Source organism: Gossypium arboreum, chromosome 7 (assembly GCF_025698485.1).
Source record: "Gossypium arboreum isolate Shixiya-1 chromosome 7, ASM2569848v2, whole genome shotgun sequence".
NCBI classification, from domain to species: domain Eukaryota; kingdom Viridiplantae; phylum Streptophyta; class Magnoliopsida; order Malvales; family Malvaceae; genus Gossypium; species Gossypium arboreum.
Genome location: NC_069076.1, coordinates 86,205,678 through 86,223,839, shown reverse-complemented (window position 1 = coordinate 86,223,839; position 18,162 = coordinate 86,205,678). Strand labels below are relative to the sequence as shown.

The 18,162-nt window shown below is 30.1% G+C and overlaps 1 long non-coding RNA gene across 3 annotated transcripts; it reads right to left on the bottom strand.

The window, feature by feature from the left end:
* Positions 1-6,299: 6,299 nt before the first annotated feature.
* Positions 6,300-17,324, bottom strand: LOC128295129 (uncharacterized). Of its 3 annotated transcripts, XR_008285448.1 has the most exons (4): positions 10,921-11,021; positions 9,901-9,972; positions 8,794-8,850; positions 6,300-6,482 (listed from the first exon to the last, which is right to left on the bottom strand). It is a non-coding gene; the product is annotated as an uncharacterized LOC128295129 (long non-coding RNA). The 3 variants fall into 3 exon arrangements; XR_008285447.1 differs by lacking the exons at positions 6,300-6,482; positions 10,921-11,021 and adding an exon at positions 17,219-17,324 and having other exon boundaries at positions 8,499-8,850; XR_008285446.1 differs by lacking the exon at positions 6,300-6,482 and having other exon boundaries at positions 8,499-8,850.
* Positions 17,325-18,162: the final 838 nt, after the last annotated feature.

The following is an 18,162-nucleotide window of genomic DNA, read 5'->3' as shown; positions in this document are numbered from 1 at the left end:
CTTAAAATCCTCAAGATGTAAAAAGAAAATTCCAAGCAAATTTGATAAACAAGATGCCAATAAATATGGGAAGTTGCACATCAACCTACTTGCAAATCGAGTTATAACTAACATTTCATTTGAGACGTGCTTCTGACGCTAACATGGTGCATAAAATTTTTGGAACAATATGGTGAGGCTAACTGGATTTTGCATATTTGTTTTGGGCATCATGTGAGCGTGGCTCAAGCCAATACTTGGCTTTGTAAAATTGAATGTTGACGCTGGCAATAATGGGAGCAAATAAGTATGAGTTTTGGTGCAATACTTAAGAGTTGGGGCTTTTAAAGTTGCGAGGTGTTGGATAAGAAGAGGTTTTATGGAGATGACTAATATGAAAGCTTTCGTAGTGCTTGCTGGAATTAGATGGTTGATTGAAATACAAGTTAACAAAACTTAACGATCAAACTTAGCCAACATTAAAGGAGGGGCTTGATTGATTAATTTTTATCTTTAAGGCTCAATTGGCTGCTAAATTTTATTGAGGGTTTAATTTATTTTTATTAATTTTTTTACTAATAAGCGTATTTTATTTTAAATTTAAAACTAAAATTGGCAAGAAAGGATATTAAAAAGGAATAAAAATTGAAACAGATTTTATTGACAAACAATAACCGTTAATATAGGTAATTGTGAAAATTTTGAAAATAGATTCAATTTTTATTGATGAATACGCAGTCAGTATAGATTAAATTATGCAGCTAGACAGGGATCGTTATTAATTCTATGGTTAAATGGTGGAGTGAAATTATGAAAGAAAAAATGGGTTAAAATATTTCATAATTCCATTCTTAGTAAAATTTAATTTTTCTATTTTATTTTGAGATAATGTCACATTTGATACTTGTACTTTTATAAAATATCTAATGTAATACTTGAACTATCAATTTGTATATTATTTGGTACCTATACTTTCATAAATTGTCTAATGTGGTACTCATACTTTAAAAATGTTCAATATAATACCTAAGTTATCAATATGTGTATTATTATAGTTCCTAGAGTTAACACTCTTAGTAAATATTAAAACAACCAATGAAAATTTGATACATAAATTTTTCCCAAATAATTAATTCCACATAGATAATAAAACATATGTGAAAAGTTAAATAAAACAAAAAAAAATAGAATGAAATTATATTATATTATATTATATTATATTATATTATATTATATTAAAAAACAAATAACTAAAGTTAAAATATCAATTCCTTAATTTGAGATTAAACTCCAAATTTATGAAAATACACCATCTTATGACATGTTTAAACAGAAAATACTGTGTGAGAATATTTGACAGTAAAAGTTTATGTCGTCCTTTGTTGGTATATATTTTGATTGGTTATACTAAAAGAAATTAGTGTTTTATTGGCGGATTTGTGATCATCTGTATACATTCAATTCTTTTTAGTAGAAGTCTTATCATCATACTCTAATATCATGTTTTTTTTTTTTTTAATCATACTTAAAAAATATTTTATATCTGTATAAATTTTGATGTGTTAATAATTTATATTATATATGTTGGTTGTTTTTTGCATTTCCTAAATTCCATATTGTCAAAATGCCTGCAAGAACAAAACCGGATCAGCTAAGCCTGAGCTAGTTTGTTGGTTAATTAGGCCCATAAACTAAATTGGCTCTGCTATCATTGCCCATCATCTTGGCTATTTACTCTCTTCAGTAAAGAGGTTTGAACCCCCCAAAATAGGTATAGAGGTAATGCACTAATCAAATATTAGGATGCCATCTCATAAGTACTCTTATCTCAATGTTAATTTGGGTAAAAATTATGGCTTTTAAATTAAAAAACTTCAAAAAGCTAAAATTAATGATCCTTTTATCTTTAAATATTTAATATGTTATTATTGCATCTCAATCACTTTTAATCTATAAATAACTCAATTTCATATATAAATAAATTTATATATAATTAATTGAGAAAGTAAAAGAAATTAAGTGATAGTCACCTTTTAAGACATGGTATTTAATAAATTTAGTTTGAATTGAATGTTTATTTTTTCCTTTTTAAGTTGACGTATAAAAAAAAAATGAGTGGTGAAATTGTTTGGCCTCTTGCTAACGTTAAGTAAACATCATTTCATTTCGTTTGATTTCAATTTGTTCCAAAATTAACGTTGACGCCAAGTGAGGAAGTTGCTGATTGACACCTATTCCACTCTTCAATGCCTTACAACTTTGAGACCCCAGAAATGGAATTCATTTGGCTTCATGTGTGTTGGTTGCACCTAATCACTCATTCAATCAAACCATAAAATTTCAGCCTCCATTATATCTCTACATTTACTGACTATCTTCTCTTAACACTAATTATATAAATCAATTAAATTAAACGAAGAAAGGTCCTAATAACCATACTTACTGCCATTGGGACTGATCAACTTACCATTTTTCTAAAGTTATCAAATCTAATTTATGGTTAGTTTAAGGTTTAAAAGCATGCTATAGCGTGATAGAGTAATTTAATGATTGTTAACCTATAATTAGCAAAAGAAATTATTGATTAATTTTTCTATTGTATATAGCGTAAGCATATATAATTATCAATAAATGGTCACTTATAAGATTTTGATACCTTCAGTATGATGTGTCAAACATATCTAAATATAATATATAGGTTAAAATATTTCAAAACTACGAAACAAAAACTTTAAAAACATATAATATTTTTATCAAAAAAATTGCTCAAATTTGATACTCATATTAGACTTGGATAACTATGTTGTAATAAGAAGGCATTATTATAGAAAAACAACAAAAAAAAACACTAGTCTAAGCCTAAGACAAGATATGCACCCTCTTTTGACAAAAGACTTGCCCCAAGAAAGAGAACATGCTTCATTTTTTTAGGATGTTTGGCCCTTAGAGAAAGAGATAAATGCAAAAGGAATTCCTTTAGGCATAAGCTTAACATGAGGGAAAAAAGAAAAACAAAAAAACAAACACCATGTTTCCTGCTGGGGGGCCTAACAGGGGCGTAGCCAAGGGGCTGGCATGGGCTCCGGCCCCACTAAAATAGAAAATTCCATTTTAAGCCTTTGAAATTTTTTAAAAATTTTAAATAAGTAAAGGTAAAATTTCACTCTGGCCCTCCTTAAAATTATAAAAATTTAATTTAATCCTTTACAAATTATAAAAATATAAACTATAAAAAATTAAAATTTCATCCGGCCCTCCCAAAAAAAATTTCTGGCTTTGCCCCTGGGCCCTAAGGTATACATATAGCAAGGTGTCCTACCATTATAAATTCTGCAAGATGGTTAAATTTAGTAAGAACATGCATGTGCCTTTAAAGCTGCCAGTTTCTGGTGTTGATAAACTTAAATTCCTATCTTTCTAGAACACTCTTTCCCCCTAATTTGGCCATTTTTGCATGGCATATTGCTAAGATAAAATGGAAATCGATGTTAAATACAACAGAAAAAAAAATTATTAAAATATAGCATAATAAGAAAAGATTATTTGAGCACAAAATGAATAAAAAAAATTAATTATGTTGAAAAATATGAAAAAAGGTAATTGAATGCTCGAGGGATTGCCCACTCCTTAGACCATTACAACAGGTTAATGCAATATCTATATTTGTGATATTGACAATTTATTGAAATGTATTTATAGGTTGTGTTGATTATGTAGAACGTAATCTAGCCCATAAATGAAGATCATATCACTTGGGAAAATATATTTGGAAAATTGGATTGGATGGTATCACCCCTATCTAATCCCTTGGATCATGGATATTGGATTGAATTGGAATGTTATATCTTAGTTGCCAAGAGTTCATGTTTACCTTGTTCACTATTATTTTATCGTATTCAGCTTATATAGTGGTTGCTTTATAGAGATTGTGATAGATCTTATGCTAACAAGTCTCGAAGTATTCTATATAATTGAAAGACTTGTATAGGTTATTATACAAAGAGATTGAACACTTAATCTATTATAGTGAGCAACTACACTTTGTAAGTGCATTTTGATAGAAAAACCTTTGGTGTTGAGGTTTTATTCGCTGAGTTCATAAGGGTGAACTTAGTGGTGAGAGTTTCATTCTTCAAGGTATAAAGGTGAGAAATTTGTCACAGAAGTTTCACTCCCTTAACCACTTATTTCAAGCACATGGCTTATATCTAAACAATTGTTTTAAAACTTCAATTGAAATCAAAGCTTACCACTTAAAGTAGCTAAAGAAGATCCTTGGTGTTGTTAGATTCAAACTATGGAAGATTCATCTACTTCAAGACCCCCTGTGCTACACGTTGGCAATTATACATACTAGAAAGCACAGATGAAGGCATAAATTAGGTTATTATTATTTACAATTCTTCAATGTTGATTACCCTAAAATGATTTTTCTCAAAATATATTTCGATAAATTAGGTTTATTTCATGTTAACTATATATATTATACACAGTACAAAAATTTAAATATATATAAAATAACATGTTGCATTGTTTTTATTATAGTATTGTTGTCTTTATAAGAAAAGATCTCACGTTTGTATCAAATTTTCATGTTGTGCTCAATATATATAATGAAGGAAAATAAAGTAGAAAAATTGTATAGTCCTGAATCAAAATATCAAAGATATAATAAAAATTTACTCTCCAAAAAAATTATACCTCATACGTTTAGGATTTTGGATTTTGGTATTTAATATTGGGACCAAGTAAAACTAAATTTCTATATTTTAATTAAGATGTTTTACTATTTTTATTAAAATGTGCAATAGTAAGGCACATTACACTCGAGAATAAAATTCAAATTCAAATATTAAAAACAACATTATAGAAGGACAACCACAAACCCCAAAAAATTGATATACATCTAGTTGAGATTGTAGGAGAAGTTAATATTTAAAAAATAAGTTTTAAGGTCATATTTATGACTTGTCTTGTGTTCATGACAAATAAATTCACATATTTATGACTCTATATATAAATTTTACATATATTGTGCAAGACACTATATTTTAAAAATAAAATAATTATATTTATTTTTAATAATTTTTAAAAATTACTCGCTAATTTATTAATAATGTGTTTAAATACTATCCACCATATGAGGGGTGGGTGAGGTTTTTGCGTGACATTTTTGGTTGAAAGAGAGGAGGGGGCAAGGAAACATTATCTTTTCAGCTGTCGACATTCAATTTGCAATGTTCATAAAAATATAATGTGCCATTAAGAAAAGACAAGCTGTTGGGTTTACCTAAAAGTAAAAGACCATTACTTTTGAGGCCATTGTTTCCTAAATTATTTACATAATATATTTTTAAATGAATAATATATTTCTCTAAACATAGATTATTTATAGGATGTGATAAGTTTTTAACTTTAACTAATTCCATTGGTTTGGAGGATTTATTTTTCTATTTAAAATTGATAGATTCATAAACAATTAACTAGTTATCATTCTTATTAGAATTGTGTATGGGTCAGTTCGAGTCAAGTAAAAAATTCAGGCATGTTTTTTAGGTTCGATCCGAATAATGGGCCTAAAATTTTGTTCAAGCTCGGCTTAGATAAAAATGTTAAAACTCGATCATGGCTTGCTCGTATTAAAATATTTTATATTATTTTTTATATAAAAATAAATTTAAAAATATAATATATTAAATACACTAAAAACATTAAAATAAATATTTCCCAACAAATGAAAAAAATTAAAATATATATATACTTAAATAATACTAAGATAAATGCAACTTAGAAAGCAAATACCTCTACATTAGTAGCAAAATTAATAATAATAATGAGAGTTATATAATATCCAAACAATAACAACAAAATAGCAGCAATATAACAGCGAAATGATAGCATAACAATCAAAAAATTGGCAAAACAGTAAAAAACAGTAGTAATTTTTTTTACAAACTCGAGCCGGGTCAGGGCCAAGCCCGAGCCAAAAAAAGCTTACTTGAGGCCCGACCTGTTTAGAAAACAGGCCTTTTTTTTGTCTAAGTCCAATTTTCGGGCTTATATTTTTGCCTGAACCCTCCTATTTTTCGGCCGGGCGTTCGGGTGGATAAGTTCAATTGTGATAGATATTAATAAAGCTCAATAAGCTATTTGTTGAATTTAAGGAAATGAAGAAGGAAAAAAAATGATGAAATGATGAAGAGAAAAGGAATTTTTAATCTCTGAAAAAGCACATAGTTATTTGCAACAATGTTATATATATAGAAACTGTAACACCTTAAAGCCGACCTAGACGGGAAGGCTAAGTTTGGAATGTCACATTGTCTTATCAGAACACAGTCATACTTAAATCATTCTTAAGTTATAAAATCATCCAACATTCGGGGCATAGTCAAATCCTAGAAGTTTAAAAATACAAAGTTAAAACATACATTCACATACGTATACAAGTCTGATTGATGACCGAGTCCCACATCCGTCGGCCGCTTATTCCTGAGAGTTCCCTGAAATTCATTCAAGTAGTTAGTGTGTTACAATGTAGAACTTAACATAAATAGACTAGCCTATGTGCACGAATTTAGATATTACTGATTATTCAGATAACAATTCGGTCTCTTCGATCAGATTTACAACCTAAAACAAATCTAGACACAACAGTCCTGATACGTAGTAGATTAGTACAGATGCATGCATAATGCAAATACTATTAGGTGCCTACATCATACAGTACAGATACAGATGCAATTTCATATTCCATCCACTACATACTATCTCCATCCACCGTACACACCAATAAGTATATAATACCCATCCACCTCTACATTCCTTATAGTGTTGGTATGACACATTACAGTGTTTATAGTCTCGTTGCCAGATTAGATAATTTCGTGGGTGGTTTGACCACTAATTCATTACAGAATACTTCCTCCAATTCATAATTCTTGCCCTATGCAGATGCAGAACAAATAATAGATATCAATATGTATTTTAGATGCAAATACAATCACACGTTCCAATATAACAGAGTATAAATAGAAGCAGTTTATAGTTACAATAAAGTAGTTCATACAATTCAATATAGTTATACCTATCTCACAGTTAGTTTACACTCGCTCCGTACAATAATTACAGCATTACCAAAGTTGGCGATTTAGGCTCACGCGCCTTAACGGTGGCCCATCTTACTCCACACGGCCTAGCAAACGGCTATGTGGTCACCCATATGCCCTATTTGTCAAATCAGTAAGTCACACAGCCTGGGCACACGCCCGAGTGCTAGCCCATGTCCCTCACACGGCTCGACACATGCCCGTATGGCAGTTCGTGTGCCGTCGATAGCCTCATTTTCGACAGAGAAAAACACAAAAAAATTAAGGGTTTTAGTACGCACCTATTACCCGATACTTTAGAAGCACTCAATTGCAAATTCCAAGCCTAACTAGTTCCAACACTCAATTCAACATTACATTTGCAAAACACACAAGCACTGACAATCGAGTTCCGTCGTAACTTTCGACTTTCTACATGAAACAAGCGAAAGTCTACTTACCATGGAGTTCCAGTACACGTTCAAATCCTAAGTAAAATGGAAGGCATTAGATGTCTCTTGAATCTTCTATAGCGTACCAGAAAACAACGCACAATAAGATTATCAATCTTGGAGATTTTGGAAAAATCCCAAATTGCACAATAACGTAGTATAATGAAGACAACGATTCAACTTACCTTCAAACACACTAGAACAAGCAAGAACACCACCCGATGCAACAATTGTACAAGACGAATAGAACCAAAATGAAAATTTACTAAGAACGAAATAGCAAAAGGAAAAACATATTTGGGAAGAAAAGAAATAAATAAATAACTTCTAACTTAACAGTAAAGGGAAAGAGCAATTAAAATCCATTTTTTGCAAAAAAGTGCAAAAATATAAAATTCTTATTGCATATACAGTGACTTGAACACGGAACTAGAGAATTGGCAGACGCTTAACCAATGAACTAGCTGGCTCATTCTTGTCACAACAACTCACCAAATTCAACTTAAATAAAGAATCCTAAGCTAAGGGTTCAAGTAAAGAACTTAACAAAATTTTAAAATTTATGCGACTCAAACCTCAGATCTCAAGTGAGCAAATAGAACACATAACCACCAAAGCAAACACATATTCATCTGACACAACTTAGTAATTAAAACTCAATTTTTGGGGTGTGACAGAAACTATAGTTAGTCTTTGTTAGATTAGCTAATTAACTATTAAGTCTAGAAGGTTCTTTAATAAAAAGAGGAAATGTTGCAAACAAGTAAATGAGATGTACTGAAAGAAGGCAAAAAGGAAGACTAAAGTAAACTCGATAACACTGATATAACAACAGTGGTGGTTAGTAAAGTAGAGAAAAAGGAAAATATGGTTGACGATAAGACTTAAAAAAGAAAATAAGGCAAGAGAATTTTAAGGAGAGGGCTCTGAGAATCAGAATGTAACGCCCCCTAACCCTATACCGTCATCGGAACAGGGTTACGAGACATTACCAGTCAGTACAGTCCAATTTCGGTCATTAATTAAAATAAATATTTACACACATCCTAGTTTTAAGATGTCGTCCCTTTAATGGGCCCTCGCGGTCCAATATGAACAGTAAATTCAATTCGGGACTAATTTAGAATCACTACGAATTTTTAGTAAATTTCAAAATTCATACTACATACTGTTGCCAATCATAATTTACTCATTTCATGAGTACATCTACAACCTAAATGACTCTCATAAAACATCCTAGGTACATGCCATTACCAATAATTAACACACTTTACCTTGATGAATTCGGGATCGAACTGGGATGCTGATTCAACGTTCTATCTTTACTAAACCTGCGCACGAAAACAAACCATACGCTGAGTATGGTATACTCAGTGGTATTTCCATAATCCGAACACTTAATAATATAACAATTAAACTTAAAATCACAATAACAATTATAAGTATTCATTTATTTGTTTTATAGATAAAATTTCAATTACTTACCATATAAATTCTATACAAGTCATATATTCACAATTCACTTGTTTTCACACTTTACTTCTTAACAATATACCATTTTAATTCATCTAACATCAATCATCATCCATTTGAACTTCACTCATTTCATGAACCTTTTGGTTCATGTTTTCAATCTCATATCTCAATTTCAATTCTCAATTCAATTTCTCATTTCATTCCAATAGCTCAATCAATCAAATTCACTCGACTTATCTTTTCACTTATTTACCCCTATTAACAAGACTCGGACCTTGGCGGATACACAGATCCAACCAAACACACCAATATGGCACCCAAAGGCCTCATCGGATAGTTCAAGCAATATTTGACACCCAGTGTCTCATCGGCCTAGTCAAGTAAAGTTGGTACCCAGACCTCATCGAACCTATCCGAAGAAATATAGTGACACCCAAGTGTCTCATCAACTCGAGGTCGAAGAGTCCCTGAACACTTCCAATCCTATGGCATGCCAACTATATCCGACTCACCCGATCATCATTAATAGGGTATTCAATTCACTTTCAATTTTTTCAATCAATACACATTTTAATTAATCACATAAATTCATAATTCAATACAATTCAATTCACTTTTCAATAACAAATATCCAAATATCACAAATCTCATATTTAAAATTTTCAAACAATTTATATTTCAATTCAATTCAAATAATCAATATATATTCAATATTCAATATTCAATATATATATCTATATATATATCGCCAATTCAATCAATATAAATTCAATAAGTTCATCACATACTATATCAATCCATTTCATTTGCAAAACACAATAATTCTTACTTCAAAACACTTAATATACGTATTAAGAAATAAATTCAACAATCAAGTATTAGGTTCGGATTATAGAAATACAAACCGTAATTTTCGAGCTAACTCCCGTTGACTTTGTCTTGTCCTTTCTTAGCCGAGATTTCTGGTACCACATTGACTACGAAATTAATACAATTCATAATCATTAATACATTACTAATTCATATCTTGAGTTATAGAATTCTAAATTAAGATCCGCTAATTTTTCCTGAAACTAGACTCACAAATCTTCTTACAATAAAATTTTCAGAATTTTTGGTTTAGCCATTAAGTACAGTTTATTCTTTAAATTCACCCCTATTCTGCTGTCTGACAGTTTTGTCCCTTCTTCACTAAAAATTAATTATCTCACAGTACAGAACTCGGATAACATTCTTGTTGATTTCTAATGAAAATAGACTCATTAGGGATTCTAAACATATAACTTTAAGCCTCTAATTATTTTTATTCAATTTTTGGTGATTTTCCAAAGTCAGAACAGGGGAACCCGAATTCATTCTGACCTTGTCTCACAAAATTTATTATATCTCATAATTTACAATTCAATTGCTTATATCGTTTCTTCTATAAGAAACTAGACTCAATAATATTTAATTTCATATTTTATTCATCCTCTAATTCAATTTCTACAATTTTGGTGATTTTTCAAACTTAGATTACTGCTGCTGTCCAAAATAGTCTTAGTACAAAATGTTGATTTACTTTAATTTCAATTTAATTCTAACTAAATTCACTTACTTTTCTATCTTAATTCATACTTTATTTCTATTCAAATTTCATCCATACTCTCATTTAAATATTAAATTTCCAGCATACTTTCCTAATTTCAAAATTTCATCAATTTAGTCCCTACAACATAAAACTTATAACTTACTTTACAATTTGATCCTATTATCAATTCTAGCTTGAAATTTACTCAATTAAACCCTTAATTCACTATTTTATTCAACATGAACTATACTTGAAAATCTATAAACTCTCAAAATATCAACTTAATTTCATCAAAGCCTTGTTCCAAAGCTTCTAAAACATCAAAATTTAAGAAGAAATGACTTAATTGACTTACCAAATTAAACTTTGAGCCTTGAGACCCAAATTTTCCTTTTTCTTTCTTTCTTTCTCCCCTGTTTCTTCTCTGTTTCGTTTGCTTTCATTCTGTTTCTTATGTTTCTTTACTTATTTATATAATATAATATATAATATAATATACTATAATATAATAATAATTTAATATATATTTTAACACATAAAAATCTCAGATTTTTATGTTTATGTCATCACTTAGGACAAATGGCATAATTGCCATTTTGGTCCTCTTCATTTTCTTTTAATCTACAATTCAACTTTCATCCTTTATTCAATTTAGTCATTTTTCCTAATTACTCTTAATTAAACTAAATTTACTTAATTAAACTCTAATTAACCACTCAATTGACTTCGTAAATATTTTTAATAAATATTTACGAATCCATTTTTCGAAACGGGGACCGAAAATACACTTTTTGATAACGGTAAAATTCGGTCGTTACAATTCTCCCCCTTTTATAATTTCGTCCTCGAAATTTACCCGAGAGAGGTGGGGTATAAGTACAAAGATCTCATTGTTCCTCTCGGTTCCCATATTGCTTCTTCAATATTATGACATTCTCGCTCGGGCTAGTATCTCAACCGCTCTTTTTCATACTATAGATTACATCAAATCTCAATATCCTTTGTCGGTATAACATGCAAGAGATTTGATCTCTATAATCTTCGAGCTTCAAATCATGAAAAATTATCATAAACTTTCGTAACTTTAGAAGCAAAACCAAGCAATATTTTACCAATTTGACTTTTCTACAACTTCACATAGCCCAACGAACAATAACTCAATTTCTTTTTCAACTCGATCTTTAAAATTTTCTTCCAAGGTGGATCTTTAAGAAATATCATATCACTAATTAAATACTCAATATCCCAACGTTTCAAGTCCACATATGATTCTTATCCATCAAAATTACTTTCAATCTATCTTGAATCACTTCCACTTTTCTTCAATTTCACGAATTAAACAACTCGCATATTCTTTTCTCATCGTATTTAATCAAATCCCATGCGCTTTACATCAATCATTATTCGAACTTCATACGTTGTTGAAAACTATTATTACGCACCCAGAACTTCTTGTACTTGTTCTATAATCAGAGTATAAATCACGTATCTCAATCAAAAATAATAGAAACCACCATACCATGTAATCTAATAATCTCAGAAACCTAGATTTCAAACAATTATTGAGTAAGAAACTTATTCATACTAGAATAGAATATACAAGCTTCACCATACCTTCGATGATTACTCAAATACCGTCTTTCTTTTTCAAAGATCGAGATAATTCCAATTCAAACCCATAGAAATTATATCCCACTTCCATTCTGATATCCTTTCTAGTCAGTAATAGCTCAAGATATCAGTATCGATATAAACATTTATATACAATTTCAAAGTACTACTTTTCTTTCCCGATCTTCAACACATCTTCCTCAAATCATCTGACATCTTATTCTTCCAAAATGCATAGACATAGTACTACTATAATTTCATGCAAATTCTCCCGTATAAGTTCAATCTCTCTGTTCACTTTTATTTCTAAATAGAAAACAACCATCATATCCAATCAAATGTTTAATCGTAAATCAGATACTATATCCATTTAATCGATAACTCATTACCACATTTCGAAGCTTCGCAGATCTCTCAGTAAAGAAGTCGGTTTAATTTTTTATCTCTACCAAAATTGAACCATCTTCAAATGATAACAAATGATGTTCATAGCTCATAACACAAAACAAAGCTTTCAACTTGAATATACATACATTCATTGTCTTTTCGGATGATAATTAATTATCATATCTTGATCTTTTAATGCAAGAACAATAACTACCACTTCCGAATCGTATCAAATAATTCTTCCCATGTGATTCTAACATTTCGTAGCATAAACCATTACTTCACTTTTTTTTTTTTGCATCAAAACACTGCTATCCTCGTAAACCACAAGTTTCTTTATCGGATTTCGATCGAACGTAACTAGTGCTTGATTAATCGAGCTTTCAACTAATCGTAACCTTGCTAACGTCTATCGATCATTCCAATTCCACATCTTTCTATAATAACCGACTAGTTTTAGAAAACCTCGATTTCAAATATATTTTCACTATCATTTCGGTTACAAAATCTATAGCACATTCAACTTCTTCAATCAACATGAGTTCGGTAACTCTTCCGAAACACATTAGAATTCTCTTGCACTATTGCCACCGATTTAAACCTTAACTTAAATATTTTAATATTCAATACATAAACAAGGTAAATACCATGACCCTTTCCAAGCATATATCTATGTTGGCATGTTCAATATCACAATAGACAATTAGCTCAATCTTCTCTCGATTCAACAAAACATTTCATCATCTTGATCTTGCAACATATTATACTTCGCTTATAATTTACCACCATATCATGCGAATTAACCATTCCATTATTGAGATTATATCAAACAAGAAGAACATCAAATCGCTCGTAAAACAAGAGTATCATTATCAAACAGTTCTCGCAGATCTTATCACCCATAAATACTAATCTGAAAAATTTAATGCTTCAACCCAAAAATTTCAGCAAACCCAATAGGCAAATCTTTAATAGATATTGAACGTATGTAATCATAGGAATAGTCAAACTAAGATCAATTTAAAATAATCATATTAGTGTCGATAAAGAAGAAAGTACCGTAATGACATCCGGTAGAGATAAATCTTCTCATATATAATTAACATATACCGGTCGATGTTCATTCTCCGATTTTACAAAGTGAAGTCATTTGTCACACTTCGCTTTCACTGTATTTTTGAGATTACAGGTAACCTACCTCTGTTAACTACATTACTCGGTCTTGAACTCGAATAATGTTTTTTTTCAATTTTCTTCAAGCAATCACTAAGATAATAATCGAGAATCATGTCTAACACATATTCCATTCCTTATTCTATATTCTTCACTTCGTCTTCATTTAAACCATCTTCAAACCATTTGTATCATACGCTTTCTATCGAATATACCTCGATATATTTATTTAATCAAACAAATTCCTTCATACACAGCTTGCGCTTATATGATCCTGTTTAAGCTTCAAGAATTTCAGACGTTTCGATCAAGAAATCTCTCGATCGATATATATATATTTCTTTCGAACTCATCTCGTAAAACCTTCAAATAACCCTTTCTTAATCACAACATAATCAATGTTTTCTACCACCGTAAGCTGAATCTTTTAACGTAAATATCATACCCTTCTAACATTTAATCGGTGATAAGAACAATTCATTTACAATCCCGATAATATTCTCTAACAAGGTTTCATTTCTTTCAAGATCATTCTCAACTGTAATTCTCAATTCATCCACACCATATATATACATGTCCAGATCATTAATGAAGATAACTTACCCGCTCGGACAAGCTCTATACCTTGAAGCACTTCGGAACCGATTGAGAAGCAGGAGGGTAGATATCATAACAAATACAATTTCTTCTATTCACGAAAAACATCGTTATAATTCTAAATAATTATGTATCCTTTTTTTCTATTATTTCATCACCATCATTCAAGAATTAATTACCCATTGAGTTTATACCCGGTGTTGTTCATTCGGTTTTCATCTAATTCACGAGACTATTCGTCTCAAAGACACGCTTCATAATCAATACCATCGATATTTTTGTCTAACATTTTCACTATAAAACAATTACCAAACAAATATATCAAGATCCCATCCCGACTCAATTTCGACTCAATTATGGCATGTACCCCTAGACTCAATTCCGAGTTTGATTTAGTTCGAGAATCGGCTAAGCCTGAATAGCTCTGATACCACTAAATGTAACGCCCCCTAACCCTATACCGTCATCGGAACAGGTTACGAGACATTACCAACAAGACACAGTCAATTTCGGTCATTAATTAAAATAAATATTTACACATCCTAGTTTTAAGATGTCGTCCCTTTAATGGGCCCTCGCGGTCTAATATGAACAATAAATTCAATTCGGGACTAATTTAGAATCACTACGAATTTTTAGTAAATTTCAAAATTCATACTACATACTGTTGCCAATCATAATTTACTCATTTCATGAGTACATCTACAACCTAAATGACTCTCATAAAACATCCTAGGTACATGCCATTACCAATAATTAACACACTTTACCTTAATGAATTCGGGATCGAATCGGGATCTTGATTCAACGTTCTATCTTTACTAAACTGCAGACGGAAACAAACCGCATCACGAGTATGGTATACTCAATGGTATTTCCATAATTCAACACTTAATAATATAACAATTAAACTTAAAATCACAATAACAATTATAAGTATTCATTTATTTGTTTTATAGATAAAATTTCAATTACTTACCATATAAATTCTATACAAGTCATATATTCACAATTCACTTGTTTTCACACTTTACTTCTTAACAATATACCATTTTAATTCATTCTAACATCAATCATCATCCATTTGAACTTCACTCATTTCATGAACCTTTTGGTTCATGTTTTCAATCTCATATCTCAATTTCAATTCTCAATTCAATTTCTCATTTCATTCCAATAGCTCAATCAATCAAATCCACTGACTTATCTTTTTACTTATTTACCCCTATTAACAAGACTAGGACCTTGGCGGATACAGATCCAACCAAACACACCAATATGGCACCCAAGGCCTCATCGGATAGTTCAAGCAATATTTGACACCTAGTGTCTCATCGGCCTAGCCGAAGTAAAGTTGGTACCCAGTACCTCATCGAACCTATCCGAAGAAATATAGTGACACCCAGTGTCTCAACGACTCGAGGTCGAAGAGTCCCTGAACACTTCCAATCCTATGGCATGCCAACTATATCCGACTCAGCCCGATACTGTTAATAGGGTATTCAATTCACTTTCAATTTTTTCAATCAATACACATATTAATTAATCACATAAATTCATAATTCAATACAATTCAAAATCACTTTTCAATAACAAATATCCAAATATCACAAATCTCATATTTAAAATTTTCAAACAATTTATATTTCAATTCAATTCAAATAATCAATATATATTCAATATTCAATATATATATCTATATATATATCGCCAATTCAATCAATATAAATTCAATAAGTTCATCACATACTATATCAATCCATTTCATTTGCAAAACACAATAATTCTTACTTCAAAACACTTAATATACGTATTAAGAAATAAATTCAACAATCAAGTATTAGGTTCGGATTATAGAAATACAAACCGTAATTTTCGAGCTAACTCCGTTGACTTTGTCTTGTCCTTTCTTAGCCGAGATTTACGGTACCACATTGACTACGAAATTAATACAATTCATAATCATTAATACATTACTAATTCATATCTTGAGTTATAGAATTCTAAATTAAGATCCGCTAATTTTTCCTGAAACTAGACTCACAAATCTTCTTACAATAAAATTTTCAGAATTTTGGTTTAGCCATTAAGTACAGTTTATTCTTTAAATTCACCCCTATTCTGCTGTCTGACAGTTTTGTCCCTTCTTCACTAAAATTAATTATCTCACAGTACAGAACTCGGATAACATTCTTGTTGATTTCTAATGAAAATAGACTCATTAGGGATTCTAAACATATAACTTTAAGCCTCTAATTATTTTTATTCAATTTTTGGTGATTTTCCAAAGTCAGAACAGGGGAACCCGAATTCATTCTGACCTTGTCTCACAAAATTCATTATATCTCATAATTTACAATTCAATTGCTTATATCGTTTCTTCTATAAGAAACTAGACTCAATAATATTTAATTTCATATTTTATTCATCCTCTAATTCAATTTCTACAATTTTTGGTGATTTTTCAAACTTAGACTACTGCTGCTGTCCAAAATAGTCTTAGTACAAAATGTTGATTTACATTAATTTCAATTTAATTCTAACTAAATTCACTTACTTTTCTATCTTAATTCATACTTTATTTCTATTCAAATTTCATCCATACTCTCATTTAAATATTAAATTTCCAGCATACTTTCCTAATTTCAAAATTTCATCAATTTAGTCCCTACAACATAAAACTTATAACTTACTTTACAATTTGATCCTATTATCAATTCTAGCTTGAAATTTACTCAATTAAACCCTTAATTCACTATTTTATTCAACATGAACTATACTTGAAAATCTATAAACTCTCAAAATATCAACTTAATTTCATCAAAGCCTTGTTCCAAAGCTTCTAAAACATCAAAATTTAAGAAGAAATGACTTAATTGACTTACCAAATTAAACTTTGAGCCTTGAGACCCAAATTTTCCTTTTTCTTTTTCTTTCTTTCTTTCTGCCCTGTTTCTTCTCTGTTTCGTTTGCTTTCATTCTGTTTCTTATGTTTCTTTACTTATTTATATAATATAATATATAATATAATATATAATATAATATACTATAATATAGTAATAATTTAATATATATTTTAACACATAAAAATCTCAGATTTTTATGTTTATGCCGCCTCACTTAGGACAAATGGCATAATTGCCATTTTGCTCCTCTTCATTTTCTTTTAATCTACAATTCAACTTTCATCCTTTATTCAATTTAGTCATTTTTCCTAATTACTCTTAATTAAACTAAATTTACTTAATTAAACTCTAATTAACCACTCAATTGACTTCGTAAATATTTTTAATAAATATTTGCGAATCCATTTTTCAGAAACGGGGACCCGAAAATACACTTTTTCGGTAACGGTAAAATTCGGGTCGTTACACAGAATGCTAAAATGCCAAAACTCCTTCCATTAGTTATGAAAGGCTCTTATTTATAGCGTTTCAAGAATAAGAGTTACAAATCTGGTAATTAATAAGAGCAATAATAAATATTTTTCAGTTACAAAAATATTAATGGTTCTTTCTACTATGAAAGAATTTTTAAGTGATAGTAAATAGTGAATAAGATTTCACTACCTTTCTGAAAGAATGGAAAAACACTTAGCGTTATAGAAAAGGTTAATAGAAGAACTCTTAACTACCTCCATATCTGTTCCACCAATCCAAGCTCTTCGAAACATCCCAAAAGCGAAGATAACCTAAGAACCATGTCATATTTTGGATTACTTCCACTTATACTTTGGTGAAACGATACCTTGTGAAACATCTTTCGTGGAATATATCTTAAAACGCAAGACGATGATTGTTTTCGATGACAGTTGTTCCTAAATAATGAT